The 19879-nt window shown below is 31.8% G+C and overlaps 3 long non-coding RNA genes across 3 annotated transcripts; all 3 read left to right on the forward strand.

The window, feature by feature from the left end:
• Positions 1-2526: 2526 nt before the first annotated feature.
• LOC137828576 (uncharacterized) lies at positions 2527-11694 on the forward strand. The gene is made up of 3 exons (XR_011083912.2): positions 2527-3304; positions 4438-4906; positions 11235-11694. It is a non-coding gene; the product is annotated as an uncharacterized LOC137828576 (long non-coding RNA).
• Positions 11695-14517: 2823 nt separating this feature from the next.
• On the forward strand, positions 14518-15534 carry LOC137828865 (uncharacterized). The gene is made up of 2 exons (XR_011083987.2): positions 14518-14722; positions 14818-15534. It is a non-coding gene; the product is annotated as an uncharacterized LOC137828865 (long non-coding RNA).
• Positions 15535-17571: 2037 nt separating this feature from the next.
• On the forward strand, positions 17572-19347 carry LOC137828866 (uncharacterized). Its single transcript, XR_011083988.2, has 2 exons — positions 17572-17712; positions 18929-19347. It is a non-coding gene; the product is annotated as an uncharacterized LOC137828866 (long non-coding RNA).
• Positions 19348-19879: the final 532 nt, after the last annotated feature.

The raw sequence follows: 19879 nt of genomic DNA on the forward strand, positions 1-19879 counted from the left end.
CTCAATCTAAACATTCTCAACTTTCTTCACACTTTCTTCAAACTTTCACTCTCCACACCCTCAACTTTCCACTCCCCCACCCCCCTATAATTCAAACAAAACCTTAGAGTCCAACTTTCTCCAAAATTTTCAAATGTTACGTGAGTTACAAAACTGCCTCCTCACGTCACCGTACTGGACAGTTACGAAAACTGCTCTTGCGACGTCAGCCTGATCACGTTTGCGGCGTCAAAATGTGTAATAGTCACAGTGGGTCAGAGAACATAATCATACTTGGAATGGAATCTTCTTTAGAATGGAATAGTTTTTAATTTGACCACGTGGCTTACATCACAAATAGTACCTACCAACTTGAAATTTAAATTAAAACATTTGTTTTCTTAAGTATGATTTTTCTAGAACCGGTCTTACATTTTCTTTTCTTTTTTCAGATTGAATAGATTATTATCGAACCGAACAACTATTTTTAAGATTACTCAGATAAATAAGTTGTCTGATGTTGATACAATTTTATCTTAAAAGAAGTTTATTATTTGATACAATTTTATCGTAAATTGTTTTTATTATTTTGATATAATTTTAAAATTATGAAAGTAAAGTCGTGGTATATTAGACTATTTTAGTATAACATTAATTATTTTATTTTAAATAAAGTTAAAATTAAATTACATTAAAAAAAATTTGTAGTAGTAATTAAAGTTGTATAGATTATGTCAAATTGATATAATTTTATTTAAAAATATTAATTAACATTAATTAAAGTTATTTTAAGATTAGTTTAATACTAAAATCACGTTAATACTATATTACTTTATTTTATTTTTAAATCAAAGTTTTCTGAAGGTAATATAACATTTTTACTATGAAGTGAACATAGTGGTCCAGATCCACAAAGTTTTACCTTGTAACATACTCATAATAATATACATTGATTGCATGTAATGTGACAAAATACTATCATCAAAAGAATTACAAAACTTACAAAATTAAAAGAAGTATTTAAAAAAAATGATGATATGGATTACGAAATTCAAAATCATTTATTCAAAAGGGTTTGTGTGCACTCATTTTTAGGGTTTAGGATTTCCTTTTGCAGGGTTGTCATTTTGAACACCACCACAAACCCATCTTAGTTAAATATAAGTTATATATAGTCAATTCTACTCCAAGCAAATTTAACCAACCATATTTTAGGGTGTTCCTTGTTTAAACGGTCTTATCAAGAAGGTAAAACCCTATACAAGGGCTACCACTTATGTAAACATGTGAGTTTTGTGTTGTTTTTAGGAAAGATGTTGCATGAGGTGTGTGTAAATTGACCTATAGAAATAAGAGGTGACCTATAGATTCTGCATACTGATCAAATTTTTGAAAATATGAGGTTATTGTTGTTCTTCGGTAGGGTGATGCATGAGGTGTATGTAAAGTGACATCAGTGGAGGAAACCGAGGAAAAATTCTCTAATCTCAGTATCAATGTAGGTAGTCACAGTAAGTGGTGACTTGTTATCAACTCTCTGCACAATGAACAAATTCCCAACATTTTGAGCTTATTGTTGTTGTTTGGTGGGGTGGTGCATGAGGTATGTGTGAAGTGACCCCAGTGGAGGACACCAAGGTGAATTTCTCTAATGTCATTGTTATCGGTGTACAATTATCACGGTGGACCAGTCGAACATGTAGTTGTGTACAATATTTATAATTTATGTTCTAGGTTTGATAATTTTATTTGTTAGTGGGTCTATGTTACATTGTTCAAAATGTTTAAAGTAATCAATTTTTCATTTTTCATGTGATAAATAAATTTCACATGTGATAAACAAACTTTGTTCACCTTATTTATCATCCTCTCTGAACACTGTGCAAAAACTTACACAGGTCACAACATCCTAAATCATTTTTGTGAATGACCAACACATTAACATCAGTCATACTCAAGTCCAATTGGTCACTAGTTCAATAAATAAAATCATTCATACTAAAATTAATCACAATCTGCATTTAAGCATACAAAAAAATATTTTGAATAAAATTATAACAATATTATCAAAAGAGTTCAATTCAAAAGTATACTTACGATAAATATTTATTTTATTTAATGACATATTTAATTAGACTAATTTGAGATTGTAAGAATATGAAGATAGATAAATAAATAACACTTGTTAAACTGAAAGAATATTATTATTAATATTCACATTATTATTAGTATTATAATTATTACTAATTATGATTATTATTATTATTATTATTATTATTATTATTATTACTATTAATAATAAGAAGAAATCAAAATAAAACACAAACTTAAGCTAGAAGAAAAAACAAACCACTTCATAAAAATAAATTTTACAACTATTGAAAAAAAAAATCTGACAAAAGAAAAAAAAATCTAAAATAAAAATTGCAAACAAAGAATTATAAAAAAAAGACGTAAATCTTAAAATAATAATATATTTTGCCAGATCATTACGAGTTGTATACCGGCGGTGCATATATAATATGATTGTCCATATATTCTTATCATATTTACATTCTCTTTCTTCCATTTAGGTAGGCTTTGACCGGTTTCAGGTTTTCATAGTATATTATATCCATTGGTTCACTTGTCCCTGTTTAATCATTCCTCAATCCCCATATCTACTTTCTTATCTTTTCTAATCTACTTCCTTCTCTCACCACAAATTCTCACCTCAGTCCAAACAGAGTATAAATGCGTGAAAGAAGATTTAGAAAGTATAAATCTCAAAATCGCGTTCCCTTTTCTATCAAAAAGCTCTCTTCTTCTGTTAATTTTTCAGTTTTTGATATATGTCAAACCAGCGGATGTAAAGTGGTGAATTCATTCAACAATCAGGGCAAAGGCACTCAGGACTTCACTGATGCCAAAATCATACTTATTGGAGGCTGTTGCTGTTGCTGTACCTCGTTTGTTTTTTCTTTCTTTCTTAGTTTGTTTCTTTTTTTTCTGTTTTTGGTCTTTCTCGGGTACTGGTTCTCCCAATCAGACGTCGACGAATTCCTCTTCACTTCTAAATCACCAGACGCCAACAAGGGTTTTAGATTCTCCATAATCATTTACCATTGTTGACGACAAAGACATTAATGGAAGCTTCTTCCACCACCGGATCCAATTCTGATGACGTCTTTGTATCTTCTCCTTTTGGGTGTCAACTATTTTTCCAATTAAAGTTTTGATTGCACTCTCCTCAGACTATGTGGAGCTTTTATGTGCCAATTGAAGTTTGATCCACAAGTAACCAGGAATTCAGTTGTTAATGCTAACTACATCAAGTTATTTACCTGTAAGTACTTTCTTTCACCTTAGACTCTTTAATCTCTTATCTTGATAAAGTTATCTTTCTTGTGAGACTATTTTAGTGTACCAGAATCGTAACCAAGTAGCTAGAGGGCCTACAGTTCTTGTTTATGGGCTATTCTCTGTTTTAATATATACTTGAAAACCAGTTATGTATTTCGGCATTATGCTTGAGTGGTTTGGGATGTGATATGGTTGTTTCCTTATGATTTTTTTCCCCATTCCCGTGGTAATGGTCAAGATAGTTCTGTTTTCCCCTGTATTTGCTGTTTTCCCCTGTATTTTTAAGTATTGTGAATTTCGACAAGGGAAAACAAAACTGTCTCGTGGCAGCACAAGATGAATCTAAAAATTTAATTTTGCTTTAAATAAAATTTATTCTTAAATACCTCGTGATGCAGAAAATGAATGGACTTAGTTTCTAGATGTGTTCACGTTTAACATCAAAATATTCACAGATAGCTTTGAGATCTATTTTTTCCTAATTTAATACTTTATCTCACCTGATTTTGTTACTCTAAATGGTTAAAATATGATAAATTGGTAATATATTTTAAAAATGTTTTTAGTGATTGTTCCAACTAAGAAATGTGAGGGCCTTCATTCATTTATTTATTTATTTTGGTTTTGAAAGTCGTATTTATGACTTTTTTTACTTTGTAATTCCTTTGCTAAAGGTTTAAGATCCTGATTTTTTTTCTATATTATTTTCCATGTCTATTGATTTATTTTTTCTATTATTTTGTTGGTTTTATTAATTTTATCTTAATTTAATGATATAGGATCATGATTCTTGAATTAGGGTTTATTGATTTACTTTTAAATTTGTTTCCATATTATTATTTAACATATTTATCACTACTTGATTAGGATAGAACTTGATCCACCAAATATTTTCATTCTGTAATACATTGTCATGATAGATTGGATTCCTACTTATAAGTACAGAGTCTTCTAGTCTTAAACCAGAAGATTATTAGGATTGATCAGAACTTTAATACAATAATATAAAAAAAAATATTATTTTTAGCATTTTTGAATTCCCTCTATATGTTCATGTATTGTCTGCATCAAGTACTCACTTACTAATTGTTTTATATTTTAAATTTGATGTTTCAGGAAGCCAAAGTATTGGACCAAGTGCCATAACAAACTCATTCAACAACGAGAGTGAAGGCACACGAGATTTCTTCAATGCAAGAATCAAAATTGAAAGGTGTAGCTGTGCCTCAGCTAGTAGAGTCAGAGTCAGACTGATAGCAAACTAATTCAACAACAAGGGCAATGGCATTCAGAACTTTAGCAATGCCACAATCATAATCATGGCCAACTGTTGTGGCTCACTTGGTTTGCAGGGTATCATATTTTACTGCGTCTTCCTTAGAGTTCTTGTTGCAGTACTGCTTATCCCAACTAGGGATCAACATCTCCATCTAAGAATATTGGATTCAACTCGATCCAAGGTCTGTCAATTCTCCTTCAAGGGGGCACTCCACTCGCCAATAACATTCATTTATGATTCTCCATAATCTTCTCACCTACCATGTCTATGTCTTCTACCACCAGATCCAATTTTCGTCACAGCTTTGTATGTTCCTCTTTCACTCAACCTGTTCATTTGTATTAAAATTTTCTATTTAAAATATATATGAACATGCATGCTCTTGTTCTTGTGCTCAACACTAGAGTTAAAAATATTCCAAGAGAATCTCCAAGTACTAAAGATCTACATTGAGGAATATAAAAAGGAAGAAAAGTATTAAACTAAGAATGAAGAGTTGATGCAATTTTATTCGTATATAAATTACATTAGAAAGTTTGCGACAGTTTTATCCTAACAAAATATTTCTCTTACTTATTGTCAATATATAAGACCTGAGGTAACTAAACTAAAAGTGTGCTTTTATCTTATTGTATGATTCTCAACATTTGTGAGAATTCCAACTTTATGTCAATTTATGCATGAATGAAGGACAAAATTCCCAACATTTGTGAGGATTCCAACCGTAGGGATATCGTGTGCGGAAGCGTAATAATTTCAACCAAAGATTATGAGAAATTAAAGTAACAAGTAAGTGATAATGATACCAGAATTTTTAGGTGGAAAACCCCTTTAAATAGAGGTAAAAAACCACCGACGAGAGAGCCAAAATTTCCACTATAATGGTACTGGAAGTACAATGAATTCCTCTCAAGCTAATGATAAATAGTCCCAAAACAAAATTCTCACTATATGGGTTAAACACTTACACCCAAGAGCAGAAATAGAGAGCATAAGGAAAAGAGAGAGGAAGCAAGTGTGTGTTGTTGTTTGCTGTGTGTTACATTGCTTAAAGGAAGCCACTATATATAGTGGTTCTAGGAGACAACAATAATAAATACAATTAATGGTAATTAACTTCCCATTGATTGCACTTGATTGTGACAATTAACCTCCCATTAATTGCAATTGATTGCGGCAATTAACCTCCCTTTAATAACAATTAATTGTCAACGGTAAGTAACCTCTCATTTATGCCAAGATAACGGTAAAGGTGAGTCATAACCCACAAATCTCCACCTTGACTTGCCTTTGACTGGAACACTCTTTCGCCATGAAGTCTTGATTAAGTATGGATAATACTAGCTAAGTTCAGGCAATGATCGAACTTAGCCGATGGAAGTGGCTTGGTCAACATGTCTGCAAGATTTTCTGTCGTATGAATTTTTTCAACAATTATATCTCCTGTATCAACAATGTCTCGGATAAAATGGTGTTTAATTACAATGTGCTTGGTCCTTGAGTGATACTTACTTTTCCTGGTCAAGTGGACAACACTCTGACTATCACAAAATATAACAAGAACATCTTGTTGAAGACCAAGTTCACTTACCAAGCCTCGAAGCCATATAGCCTTTTTCATACCTTCTGTAGCAGCAATATATTCTGCTTCAGTGGTGGACAAAACCGCAATGGCTTGAAGTGAAGAATACCAGCTGATAGCAGACCCACATAGGGTAAAGATGTAAGCTGAAAGTGACCTTCTCCGATCTAAATCACCACCATAGTCAGCATCAACATAGCCAACTGCTCCCCCGGGATCGGCTCTATGTTGATCAAATACCAAACCAAGATCTGGAGAACCTTTCAGATAACGAAGTATCCATTTAACGGCTTCCCAGTGTGCCTTGCCTGGATTATGCATGAACCTGGTAACAATGCTAACAGCATAAGCTAAATCAGGTCTAGTACATACCATTGCATACATGAGACTTCCAATTGGATTTGAATACGGGACATGTGACATGCGTCTTTTGTCCTCGTCTGATTTTGGACATTGATCTGATGACAACTTGAAGTGGGCGGCAATTGGAGTATTAACAACTTTGCAATCTCGCATTCCAAATTTGTCAAGCATCTTAAGAACATACTTCTTTTGTGATAGAAAAAGTTTTCCAACTTGACGATCTCTGTTGATCTCCATTCCCAAAATTTTCTTGGCAGGACCTAAGTCCTTCATATCAAATTCACTGCTAAGTTGGGCCTTTAACTTGTTAACTAAAAATTTATCTCTTGCAGCAATCAACATGTCATCAACATATAACAACAAGTATATAAATGACCCATCATATGTCTTTTGAAAATAGACACAATTATCATAGCTACTTCTGGAGTAGCCATGTCCAACCATGAAAGAATCAAACCTCTTATACCATTGTCTTGGTGATTGCTTCAAGCCGTAGAGAGATTTCTTCAGACGACATACATGGTCCTCCTTTCCAGGAACAACGAAGCCCTCAGGCTGCTGGATGTAAATCTCTTCCTCAAGATTACCATGAAGAAAAGCAGTTTTCACATCTAACTGTTCCAGTTCCAAATCATACAAGGCAACTAAAGCAAGTAATATACGTATTGAAGTATGACGAACAACAGGAGAAAATACTTCATTAAAGTCAATACCTTTCTCTTGATTAAAACCTCTTACAACAAATCTTGCTTTATTCCTTATACTCTCAACACCAGGGATCCCTTCTTTTCTCTTAAAGATCCACTTGCAACTAATGACTCGTTTTCCTTCTGGTAACTTCACCAATTCCCATGTTTCGTTTTTTTAGAAGACTCTCAACTTCTTCTTGCATAGCAGCAATCCACTTTGTTGAGTCATCACCAGAGATAACTTCAGAGTAATTCTTGGGTTCACCTTCTTCACCCATCTCTTGTGCAATAGTTAAAGCATAAGCAATGTTGGCAGATTCTGCAATTAATCTTTGAGTCGGTTTTCTTGGTCTCTGTTGTGGAAGTTCTTGAGCCATAAACCACGATTGTGGTAATCCTCGTCGTTTAGGTGGACATTGCTCATTTGGACTCAAATGTTCACTTGTACCATCAATAGTAGTGACTTGACCATCTTGAGTACTGGAGGAATTGGAAACGTCTTCCTCATGAGCGGGTGTTTTAATCTCAAACTCCACCTTCTCTCGAGCATCTTCCTGGTCACCTATATCAATTGAGGAAATGACAGTATCTTTTACAGAAGAGAGCATAGCATTTTCATTAAAGGTCACATTCCGACTGTGAATTATTTTGTGAGATTCTGGGTCATATAAACGATAGCCTTTAACCCCTAAGCCATAACCCAAGAAAATGCACTTCTTAGCACGAGGTTCTAATTTTCCATCGTTTACATGAGAATAAGCAGGGCAACCAAATATTTTAAGCTTAGAATAATCAACAGGGTTACCTGACCAAACTTCTTCTGGAATGTTGCAATCAATTGATCTGTTAGGAGAGCGGTTTATCAGATAACATGTCGTTGAAGCCGCTTCAGCCCAAAAAGATTTGCTCAAACCAGAATGGGAGAACATGCAACGAACTCTCTCCAGGATAGTTCTATTCATTCTTTCTGCAACCCTGTTCTGATGTGGAGTACTTGGGATGGTGAAGAGTCTGGAAATGCCTTCCTTCTTGCAGAAATCATTGAATTCATTCGAACAGAACTCAAGGCCATTGTCTGTCCTTAACCTCTTTATCTTCTTGCCAGTCTGATTCTCAATCAATAATTTCCACTCTTTAAAAGTGGAAAATGCTTCATTCTTATGTTTGAGAAAATACACCCACAGTTTTCGTGAGAAGTCATCAATAATTGTCATCATATAACGACATTTACCTCTGGAGGGAACTTTTGACAGACCCCAAAGATCCGAATGAATATAATCCAAAGTACCTTTGGTTCTGTGTATGGCTTTAGAAAAACTAACATTTTTCTGCTTACCAAAAATGCAATGTTCACAAAAATCAACCTTTCCAGTACAGTGGTTATCAAGGTGACCCTTCTTCTTGAGGATTAGAATTCCCTTCTCACTCATGTGGCCTAATCTCATATGCCACAACTTGGTGTTATCTTTGTTGGGTGAGGCAACAGCTGCAGAACCTGTAACAGTTGAACCCTGCAGCACATACAAACTATCACATCGAATTGCCTTTAGTAACACAAGAGCTCCTTTAGACACTTTTAGAACTCCACCTTCAGCTGAGTATCTACACCCATGAGATTCAAGGGTGCCTAAGGAAATGAGATTCCGTTTCAACTCAGGGACATATCTGACACCTGTTAAAGTTCTAACAATTCCATCATGTGTCTTGATTTTGATTGTTCCTTCACCAACAACTTTGCATTGAGCATCGTTTCCCATCAAAACAAGACCATTATAAACTGGTGCATATGTGGTAAACCAATCTCTATTATGAGACATGTGAAAAGTACAACCAGAATCAAGAATCCATTCATTTTTTAGACCTTTGTTCAGTGTTGGAAGCTACAAAACAATCGCCATCAGATTCGGTTTCAACAATACTAGCTTCAGCAGATTTTTCTGGTTGTTTACCATTTCCCTTATCTTCTCTATCTTGCTTATTTTTCAATTTATAGCATTCAGAGATCTCGTGTCCCTTTTTCTTGCAATAACAACAATATTTGGAGTTCTTGCCTCTAGATTTTGACCTAGATTTATACTTATTGTTCCTACCGTTCTTTTGGTTTCTCCTTCTAACTACTAAACCTTCACCAGAACTTTCAGAATGAAAGTGAGTATCAAATTTTTCTTTGGCTAGTAAATTAGTCTTGACATCATCAAAGCTTAAGGTAATATAATTACCGTATAACATAATTTCTTTGAATTGTCAATGCGAGGGTGGTAGAGAAACAATAAGCAGAACGACTTTATCCTCATCATCAATTTTAACATCCAAATTTTCCAAATCAATTATGATGGAATTAAATTCATCAAGGTGAGATTGGATGGGAGTACCTACGGACATTCGAAGTGTAAAAAATCGCTCCTTTAACCGGAGTTTGTTTGCAAGACTTTTGGTCATGTATAGAGACTCCAATTTACTCCATATGTCTGCTGTAGTTTTCTCGTTGATGACCTCACGCAACACCTCACGGGACAAACATAACTGGATTACAGACAATGCCTTTTCATCCATCTCATCCCACTACTCCTCCGTCATAGTGGTTGGTCTCATCATTTTACCTGCCAGAACTTTCTTTAAACCATTCTGGGTGATTTTACCATCAAATTTCTCAATATCCAATTTCGACATTATTGAACAATAGATCATGGTTGAGTTGTCGAAAAGCTCTGATGCCAATTTGTAGGGATATCGTGTGCGGAAGCGTAATAATTTCAACCAAAGATTATAAGAAATTAAAGTAACAAGTAAAGTGAGAATGATACCATAATTTTTAGGTGGAAAATCCCTTTAAATAGAGGTAAAACACCACCGGCGAAAAAGCCAAAACTTCCACTATAATGGTACTGGGAGTACAATGAATTCCTTTCAAGCTAATGATAAATAGCCCCAAAACAAAATTCTCACTATATGGGTTAAACACTAACACTTACACCCAAGAGCAGAAATAGAGAGTATAAGGAAAAGAGTGAGGAAACAAGTGTGTGTTGTTGTTTGCTGTGTGTTACATGCTTGAAGGAAACCACTATATATAGTGGTTCTAGGAGACAACAATAATAAATACAATTAATGGTAATTAACCTCTCATTGATTGCAATTGATTGTGGCAATTAACCTCCCATTAATTGCAATTGATTGCGACAATTAACCTCCCTTTAATAACAATTAATTGTCAACGGTAAGTAACCTCTCATTTATGCATGATATAAATGAATGACAAAAGTTTGAGTAAAAAGTTTCTTTATATATGTGTTTTATATATGTGGGTCCTGGTTTGATTATTGATATCTAGGAGATACTTTCTAAAATATCTAACTAGAATATTCTGAAGAGTTTCGTAGTTTTTTTTTTATGATGAAAGGTGTATTTTATAGGTTGTGGATGTTTTTCTTTTTTACTCTCAGATCCTAAACAATACCATCTATTCTTTAAGGTTAAGTTTGTATTATCCTTAATAAATTTCAAATACGGAGTTATTCCATACTCTCTTTCTTCTTCTTAAGACTCTGTTAGTTTTATTATATTTGTATATTAATGATTAGTATATCATAAGTGAGGTAATATGGAAAATGCTTTCTCTACCAAATTGTTATCTTCAACTAACTTTTGACCTAAATGCAATTTCAAGGTATATGTATTGTAGTTTATCCACCTCTGAAAGGTTCTTAATACATGTCTTTTGAGACCTGATGTTGGGTTTCGGTAATTGAGTCAGCAAATGGGCTTAATCCATTAAATTGTGCCCAAATCCTTCATACATGGTTTTGAACATTTTGTTTGGTATATTTGGGATTAACTTTAACTCCTTATGATTTAAGAACAGGTTATTCTAGTAACATGACATTTTATATAATACATGCTAAAATATTATTATAAAGATTCAGTGAAATTTTTGAAGTTTGTGTACACGTTGAAGGCATTGTCCTGACTAACTAATGGTTTTATATTTGATGTCTTACAGGAAGCCGAATTATTGAACGCGGTGTCGTAAACTCATTCAACAACGAAATGGGTTACAGGACTTCAGCAATTCAACAATCATCGTTGGAAGCTATAGTTGTACCTCAACTTGTGTGGAACTGAAGACTCATCAAACTAGTTTGATTAAACAAAACATTGAAACTTGATAGAGGCATGTTAAACCTTTGAGATGAGGCCATAATGTTTTCAAACAGTTATAGACTGAAGAACCCTTTGGAAAACAAAGTAGCCATTAGCCAATAGGGTTGAAGAAAGCTCAATTTTTGAAAATCTTTCATTCATGCTGATTGTTGATTGTGTTTAGGCACTTTTAGATGAATTTGATAGTTGAGTGGTTCCCATAAGCAGATCCAATTTGTATTTTGATTATTTAAATGCACACCAATCTTCTTTCACATATATTCAAATTAATTTATGATGTACCACATGTTTACCAGGCACAATGGTTCTTTCTTACATAGGTAGGCACATGTTTGGCTTCCTTCAAATCAACACTCCTTGTTTCTATTTTTTTTAATTAAATAAATGTGTAATAACTTACATAGGGATCCGTATGTAAATATTTTTATTTTTAATTAAATTTAAATTACTTTATATACAGATTATGATCGAATATAAAAAAATTTATTTTTTAATTAAATTTGTAATACAGTACATACGGATATCCGTATGTATTTTTTTTTTTAAAAAAAATTAATAATACTGGTTCCAATTTAGTTTTTTTTTAATTTTATTTTATTGAAGTGAAGGTAGACTGAGTGAAGAACTGAAGTGAAGTGACTGGATTCTAATTCAAATTCAAGATATTTTTGATTTTTTATTGTTTTTTGTTTTTCAATTATTTTATTTTTTAATTTTAATGAAATAACATGAATCACATTTAATTTTTTATTTTATTTATTATTAAAATTCTTTATTTGGTTATTTGTAATTGAATATAATTTATATAATTTATATAATTTATTATTAAAATTTAGATAAATATTTAATTACTTTAAATAATTAATTGATTAACTTTTAAATAATCAAAATAAAATAAAAAAATTAAATGAATTTATGATGTAACACACGTTAAGATCACTTATATTTTTTTTCTATTTTCAATATATTCTTATTTTTTATTTTTTCTTTTTCAATTTTATTGTTTTTTAATTTTAGTGAAATAAAATAAAATGCGTTAACTCCTTATTTCTATTTTTTTAATTAAATAAATTTGTAATAGCTTACATACATAAGAATTTCTAATTTTTTAATTAAATTTTAAATAATGTACATACGAATTATTTTTAATTTTTAAGAAAAATATGTTACATACGGATTATATTCTTATGTAAAAATTTCTATTTTTTAAATTAAATTAGAAATACATTATATACGGATTATATTCGTATGTAACTATGCGAATTTTACATATGGATTTTATCGGTATGTAATCATCTTTGGTTTACATACAGAAAAATCCGTATGTAAATATCTGTATGTAACGTTTACTTTACAAACGGATATGGATCCGTATGTAAAAATCTGTATGTAATGCTCACTTTGCATACGGATCAAGATTCGTATGTAATGTTCATTTTACATACGGATCTGGATCCGTATGTAAATATCTGTATGTAACTAGCAAATTTCTTGTAGTGATAGTTGACTCCAAGCGTTGATTCCACCACTTCTTTGGTCTCGGCTTAGGGCACTTCTGGTTCCATTAATTAAGGGTTAGTGTGGTTTTGTTCTGCTACAATTTTGTTTTCTTAGTCTGTTGGAGTGAGAACCAGAATGAAGTGTAACACTATATTCAAAGTCCACTTACTAATCATTACCACATTTTATATCTTGCAGGAAGGGAAGCCATTAGAAATTCGTTCAATAATGAGGGTAACGACGACCAATATTTTCACAACACGACAATCATAATTCCTGTAAGAATTTAAAGTTTCATTTTTGTGAACATGGCAAACTTTTTTATAAAAGCCAAGGAAAAAACTTTATAATTGTTATCAACTTTCTGCACAGTGAACAATTTTCCAACATTTTGAGTTTATTATTGTTGTTTGGTGGGGTGGTGCATGAGATCTCTATGTGAAGTGACCCCAGTGGAGGACACCAAGGTGAATTTCTCTAATGTCATTGTTATCGGTGTACAATTATCACAATAGACTAGTTGAACTTGTAGTTGTGTACAATATTTATAATTTATGTTTTAGGTTGGACAATTTTATTAGTTAATGGGTCTGTGTTACATTGTTTAAAATGTTTAAAGTAATCAATTTCATTTTTCATGTGATAAATAAATTTCACATGTGATAAACAAACTAAATTCACCTTATTCATCATTCTCTCTGACTATTGTGCAAAAACATACACCAGGTCACGACATCCTAAACCATTTTTGTGAATGACCAACACATTAACCTCTACCATACTTTAGTTCAATTGGTCACTACTTCAATAAATAAAATCATTCATACTAAAACTAATCACAATCTGCATTTAAGCATATAAAAAAACATATTGAATCAAATTATAGTAATATTGTCAAGAAAGTCCAATTCAAAAGTATGCTTACGATAAATATTTATTTTATTTAATAATATATTTAACTAGGCTAATTTAAGATTGTAAGAAGATGAAGATAGATAAATAACACTTGCTAAATTGAAATAATATTATTATAATTATTAATAATCTTAACATTAATAATAATAATTTTAATAATAATATGAATAATAATAAGAAACCAAAACAAAACACAAACTTAGAAGAAAAACAAACCTTCTACTCTACAAGAATAAATTTTGTAATTATTAAAAAAATATTAAAAAATAAAAACTAATAAAAATAAAAAGTGCAAGCAAAGAATTAGAAAGAAATTCAAAAACAAGTTAGGTCTTAAATATTAATATATTTTTCCACCAATTGTGTACCGACCAATGTGTCCCGGCCCATCTAGAATGTGGTTCTCCATATATCAGTATCCTATTTTGCATTGTCTTCTTTCACTTAGGCATTGACCTAGTCCATTTTAATATATTAACACCCTCAATAGTAAAAACACACACTTTACATCATAATAAATTAATATTTTATTTATTTTATTTTTAATCTAAAAGTATTATTATATTATTATAAATAGTGTCAAATGTATGTTTTTTTTACTGATAGTGTCAACAATACTTTTCTCTTTATAGTATATTGGTTTTTAGCATTAGAATATTCTGTATTTGTCTCTCCTATTTAAGTACATGAAAGAAGACTTAGAAAGTATGAATCTGAGAATGGCGTTCCTTTTTCTATCAAAAAAGCTCTCTTCTTCTGTGAACTTTTCAGTTTTTGACATATGTCAAACCAGCGGATGTAAAGTGATGAATTCATTCAACAATCAGGGCAATGGCACTCAGGACTTCACTAATGCCAAAATCATACTTACTGGAGGCTGCTGCTGTTGCTGTACCTCGTTTGATTTGCATGGTATCATTAAACTAAACAAATACTCTATTGTTTTCTATTTCTTTGTTAGTTTGTTTATTTTTTTTAATTTCTTTTCTGTTTTTGGTCTTTCTCAGGTACTGGTTCTCCCAATCAGACGTCGACGAATTCCCCTTCATTTCTAAATCACCATTCGCCAACAACATTTTTAGATTCTCCATAGCCACTTTCCACTGTTGACGACACAGACATTAATGGAAGCTTCTTCCACCACCGGATCCAATTCCGGTGACGCCTTTGTATCTTCTCCTTTTGGGTATCAACTATTTTTCCAAGCAGATTTGTGCCTTATTTTGTGTTCAGCACCAGGTCTCAAGTATGTATGATGAAACAGAATCTTCGTATGTTCTCATGAGCTGGTGCTGTAATTCACAAGGATTCTTATGTTGAAGCTATGCGCAGGATATAAACAATTTAAGGATAAAAGTTAAAGAGAAATAAACCAAGTTTTCTTAGGTCTGAATACAGGAGGAAGCGTGAAAGATAACTTCTCACCCAAATTTTACTAGAATTGTTACCTCTAATAAACTATTGACTATGATTCAATGCTTCACATGTATACTGAGGTTGCCCAAGTTCTTCATAGGGTCCAAAACAATATATTTGAAGTTTTTGGGAACTTTGTTCTGTCTCCTTTGCATTTGATTTATCTTCCTTGAGTATGCATATCTATATGTTGTTTTCTTAGGCATAGGACCTTCAGAGTAACAAGAGAATAGATAAATGAGATCTTGAATTCTCAGGACAAAATGCGTGTTACAGGGCAATATGAATTAGCTTTTTTGGTTTCTAAATTATCTTGGGATTGGGGTTTCAGTAACCAACCATGAGATATGATACACTGATACTTCAATCTGTTTCGAATACAATACCTATCATTGAAGTATCTAATCTATGAAGTAATAATATATCACTTATGGTATCCGCTTATTTTCATAATAAGCGTACCATATTCAATACACAGTATCCATGCATCATATAGCATGAGTTAATAGCCAAAGTAATGGCAAAATATCACATGTTCATCATGCAATATGGTTTAATAGGAAATTTAATGCAACAGAACTCATTCCGTTGTTGACAAAGAATAGTAATTTAATGTGTTTGACATGGTGTTGCAGGTTCTTTAGGATTTGGCCTCTTAAGTTCTAGGTTCTCGTTCTCGACAGGATTTCTAATTATGAATTGGATTGCACTCTCCTCAGACTCTGTGGAGCTTTTATGTGCCAATTAAAGTTTGATCCACAAGTAACTATGAATTCAGTTCTTAATGCTAATTACATCAAGTAATTTTACCTGTAAGTGCTTTCTTTCACTTTAGAATCTTTAATCTCTTATCTCAGACATAACTGATTGGAACCTTGGCCTTGTGAACTCAATAAAGTTATCTTTCTTGTGAGACTATTTTAGTGCACCAGAATCGTAACCAAGTAGCTAGAGGGCCTACAGTCCTTATGTATGGGCTAGACCCTTGTTCTTAAACTAGTTATGTATGTCACTTATTTATTGTCTGTTTTAATATATACTTGAAAACCAGTTATGTATTTCGGCATTATGCTTGAGTGGTTTGGGAAGTGATATGGTTGTTTCCTTATGATTTTTTCTCCCATTCCCGTGGTAATGGTCAAGATAGTTCTGTTTTCCCCTGTATTTGCTGTTTTCCCCTGTATTTTTAAGTATTGTGAATTTCGACAAGGGAAAACAAAACTGTCTCGTGGCAGCTGAATCTAAAAATTGAATTTTGCTTTAAATAAAATTTATTCTTAAATACTTCGTGATGCAAAAAATGAATGGACTTAGTTTCTAGATGTGTTCACTTTTAACATCAAAATATTCACAGATAGCTTTGAGATCTATTTTTTCCTAATTTGATACTTTATCTCACCTGATATTGTTACTCTAAATGGTTAAAATTTGATAAATTGGTAACATATTTTAAAAATGTTTTTAGTGATTGTTCCAACAAATAAATGTGAGGGCCTTCATTCATTTTTATTTTTTCTTTTGGTTTTGAAACTCGTACATATGACTTTTTTTTACTTTGTAATTCCTTTGCTAAAGGTTTAAGATCCTGATATTTTTTTCTATATTATTTTCCACGTCTATCGATTTATTTTTTCTATTATTTTGTTGATTTTATTAATTTTATCTTAATTTAATGATATAGGATGATGATTTCTTGAATTAGGGTTTATTGATTTACTTTTAAATTTGTTTCCATATTATTATTTAACATATTTATCACAACTTGATTATGATAGAACTTAATCCACCAAATATTTTCATTCTGTAATACACTGTCATGATAGATTGGATTCCTACTTATCAGTACAAAGTCTTCTAGTCTTAAACCATAAGATTATTAGGATTGATCAGAACTTTAATACAATAATATAAAAAAATATCATTTTGAGCATTTTTGAATTCCCTCTATATGTTCATGTATTTTCTGCATCAAGTACTCCCTTACTAATTGTTTTATATTTTAAATTTGATGTTTCAGGAAGCCAAAGTATTGGACCAAGTGCCATAACATACTCATTCAACAACGAGAGTGAAGGTAAACAAGACTTCTCCAATGCAACAATCAAAATTGAAAGGTGTAGTTGTGCCTCAACTAGTAGAGTCAGAGTCGGTGTGATAGCAGGCTCATTCAACAACAAGGGCAATGGCATCCAGAACTTTAGCAATGCCACAATCATAATCATCGGCAACTGTTGTGGCTCACTTGGTTTGCATGGTATCATATTTTACTGCTTCTTCCTTAGAGTTCTTGTTGCACTACTGCTTATCCCAACTAGAGATCAACATCTCCATCTAAGAATACTGGATTCAACTCGATCAAGGTCGAGGTCAATTCTCCTTCAAGGGGGCACTCCACTCGCCAATAACATTCATTTATGATTCTCTATAATCTTCTCACCTACCATGTCTATGTCTTCTACCACCAGATCCAATTTCGCCACAGCTTTGTATGTTCCTCTTTCACTCACTCTGTTCATTTTTATTAAATTTTTCTATTTAAAATATATATGAACATGCATGTTCTTGTTTTTGTGCTCAACAAATATTCCAACAGAATCTTCACGTATTAAAGATCTACATTAAAGATCTACATTGAGGAATATAAAAAGGAAGAAAAGTATTAAACTAAGAATGAAGAATTGATGAAAATTTATTCTTATATAAATTACATTAGAAAGTTTGCAACAGTTTTATCCTGATAAATATTACTTTAGAGTAACAAAATATTTCTCTTAATTATTGTCAATGACCGGAGGTAACTAAACTAAAAGTGTGCTTTTATCTTATTGTATGATTCTCAACCTTTGTGAGAATTCCAACTTTATGTCAATTTATACATGATATAAAATGAAGGACAAAATTCCCAACATTTGTGAGGATTCCAACTTTATGTCAATTTATGCATGATATAAATGAATGACCGAAGTTGGAGTAAAAAGTTTCATTATATATGTGGGTTCTGGTTTGATTATTGATATCTAGAAGATACTTTCTAAAATATCTAACTAGGAATATTCAGAAGAGTTTAGTAGTTTTGCTTTATGATGAAAAGTGTATTTTATGGGTTATGGATATTTTTCTTTTTTACTCTCAGATCCTAAACAATACCATATATTCTTTAAGGTTAAGTTTGCATTATCCTTAATAAATTTCAAATACGGAGTTATTCCATACTCTCTTTCTTCTTCTTAAGACTTTGTTAGTTTTATTATATTTGTATATTAATGATTAGTATATCATAAGTGAGGTAATATGGAAAATGCTTTCTCTACCAAATTGCTATCCTTAACTAACTCTTGACCTAAATGCAATGCCAAGGTATATGTAATGTAGTTTATCCACCTCTGGAAGGTTCTTAATACATGTCTTTTGAGACCTGATGTTGGGTTTCGGTAATTGAGTCAACAAATGGGCTTAATCCATTAAATTGTGCCCAAATCCTTCATACATGGTTTTGAACATTTTGTTTGGTCTATTTGGGATTTGTGTTGTGATTAACTTTAACTCCTTGTAATTTAAGAACAGGTTATTCTAATAACATGACATTTTATATAATACATGCTAAAATATTATTAAGAAAATTTAGTGAAAGTATTGAAGTTGGTGTACATGTTGAAGGCATTGTCCTGAGTAACTAATGGTTTTATATTTGATGTCTTACAGGAAGCCGAAGTATTGAAAGCGGTGTCGTAAACTCGTTCAACAACGAAGGCAATGGGTTACAGGACTTCAGCAATTCAACAATCATAGTTGGAAGTTGTAGTTGTACATCAACTTGTGTGGAACTGAAGACTCATCAAAGAGGCTTGATTAAACAAAAACATTGAAATTTGATAGAGGCATGTTAAACCTTTGAGATGAGGCTATAATGTTATCAAACAATTATTGACTGAATAACCCTTTGGAAAACAAAGTAGCCATTAGCCAATAGGGTTGAAGCAAGCTCAATGTTTGGAAATATTTCATTCATGTTGATTGTTGATTGTATTTTGGCACTTCAGATGAACTTGATAATTGAGTAGTCCCCCAGAAGCAGGACCAATTTGTATTTTGATTATTTAAATGCACAACAATCTTCTTTCACACAGTTGTCTCCCAGAGTTGATTCCACCACTTTTTTTGTCTCGGCGTAGGGCACTTCTGGTTCCATTAATTAAGGGTCAGTGTGATTCTTTTCTGCCGCAATTTTGTAGTCTGTTGGAGTGAAAACCATAATGAAGTATAACACTATTCTATTCTTCTACACTTCAAGTTAGGTTTCTTAAGCACTATTTGGTTACAAATAACTCTTTATATATTGTTACTCGTGTTTAATTTTCTTAAAATTATTAAATATATAATATTTTTTAAAAGAAACAAATCCGCTACTTGAATTTGTATTATTTAAAAAACTAATTTAATTTTAGAATATTTTATTTAGAAAATTAGGAGAAAAATAATATATTAATAAAACAATTAGTGAAGAAACAAATTATTTATTACAAACTAATTATAAAAAACTAAAATGTTATACTGTGGTTAAAATATACTTCATTAATTATATGGACAATCATTAAATTTTTTATTTTTTTTATTTCAACATCTGAAATATTTTTTTAGGTTTATTTGGAGATT

Source organism: Phaseolus vulgaris, chromosome 7 (assembly GCF_051622355.1).
Source record: "Phaseolus vulgaris cultivar YP4 chromosome 7, ASM5162235v1, whole genome shotgun sequence".
Taxonomy (NCBI): domain Eukaryota; kingdom Viridiplantae; phylum Streptophyta; class Magnoliopsida; order Fabales; family Fabaceae; genus Phaseolus; species Phaseolus vulgaris.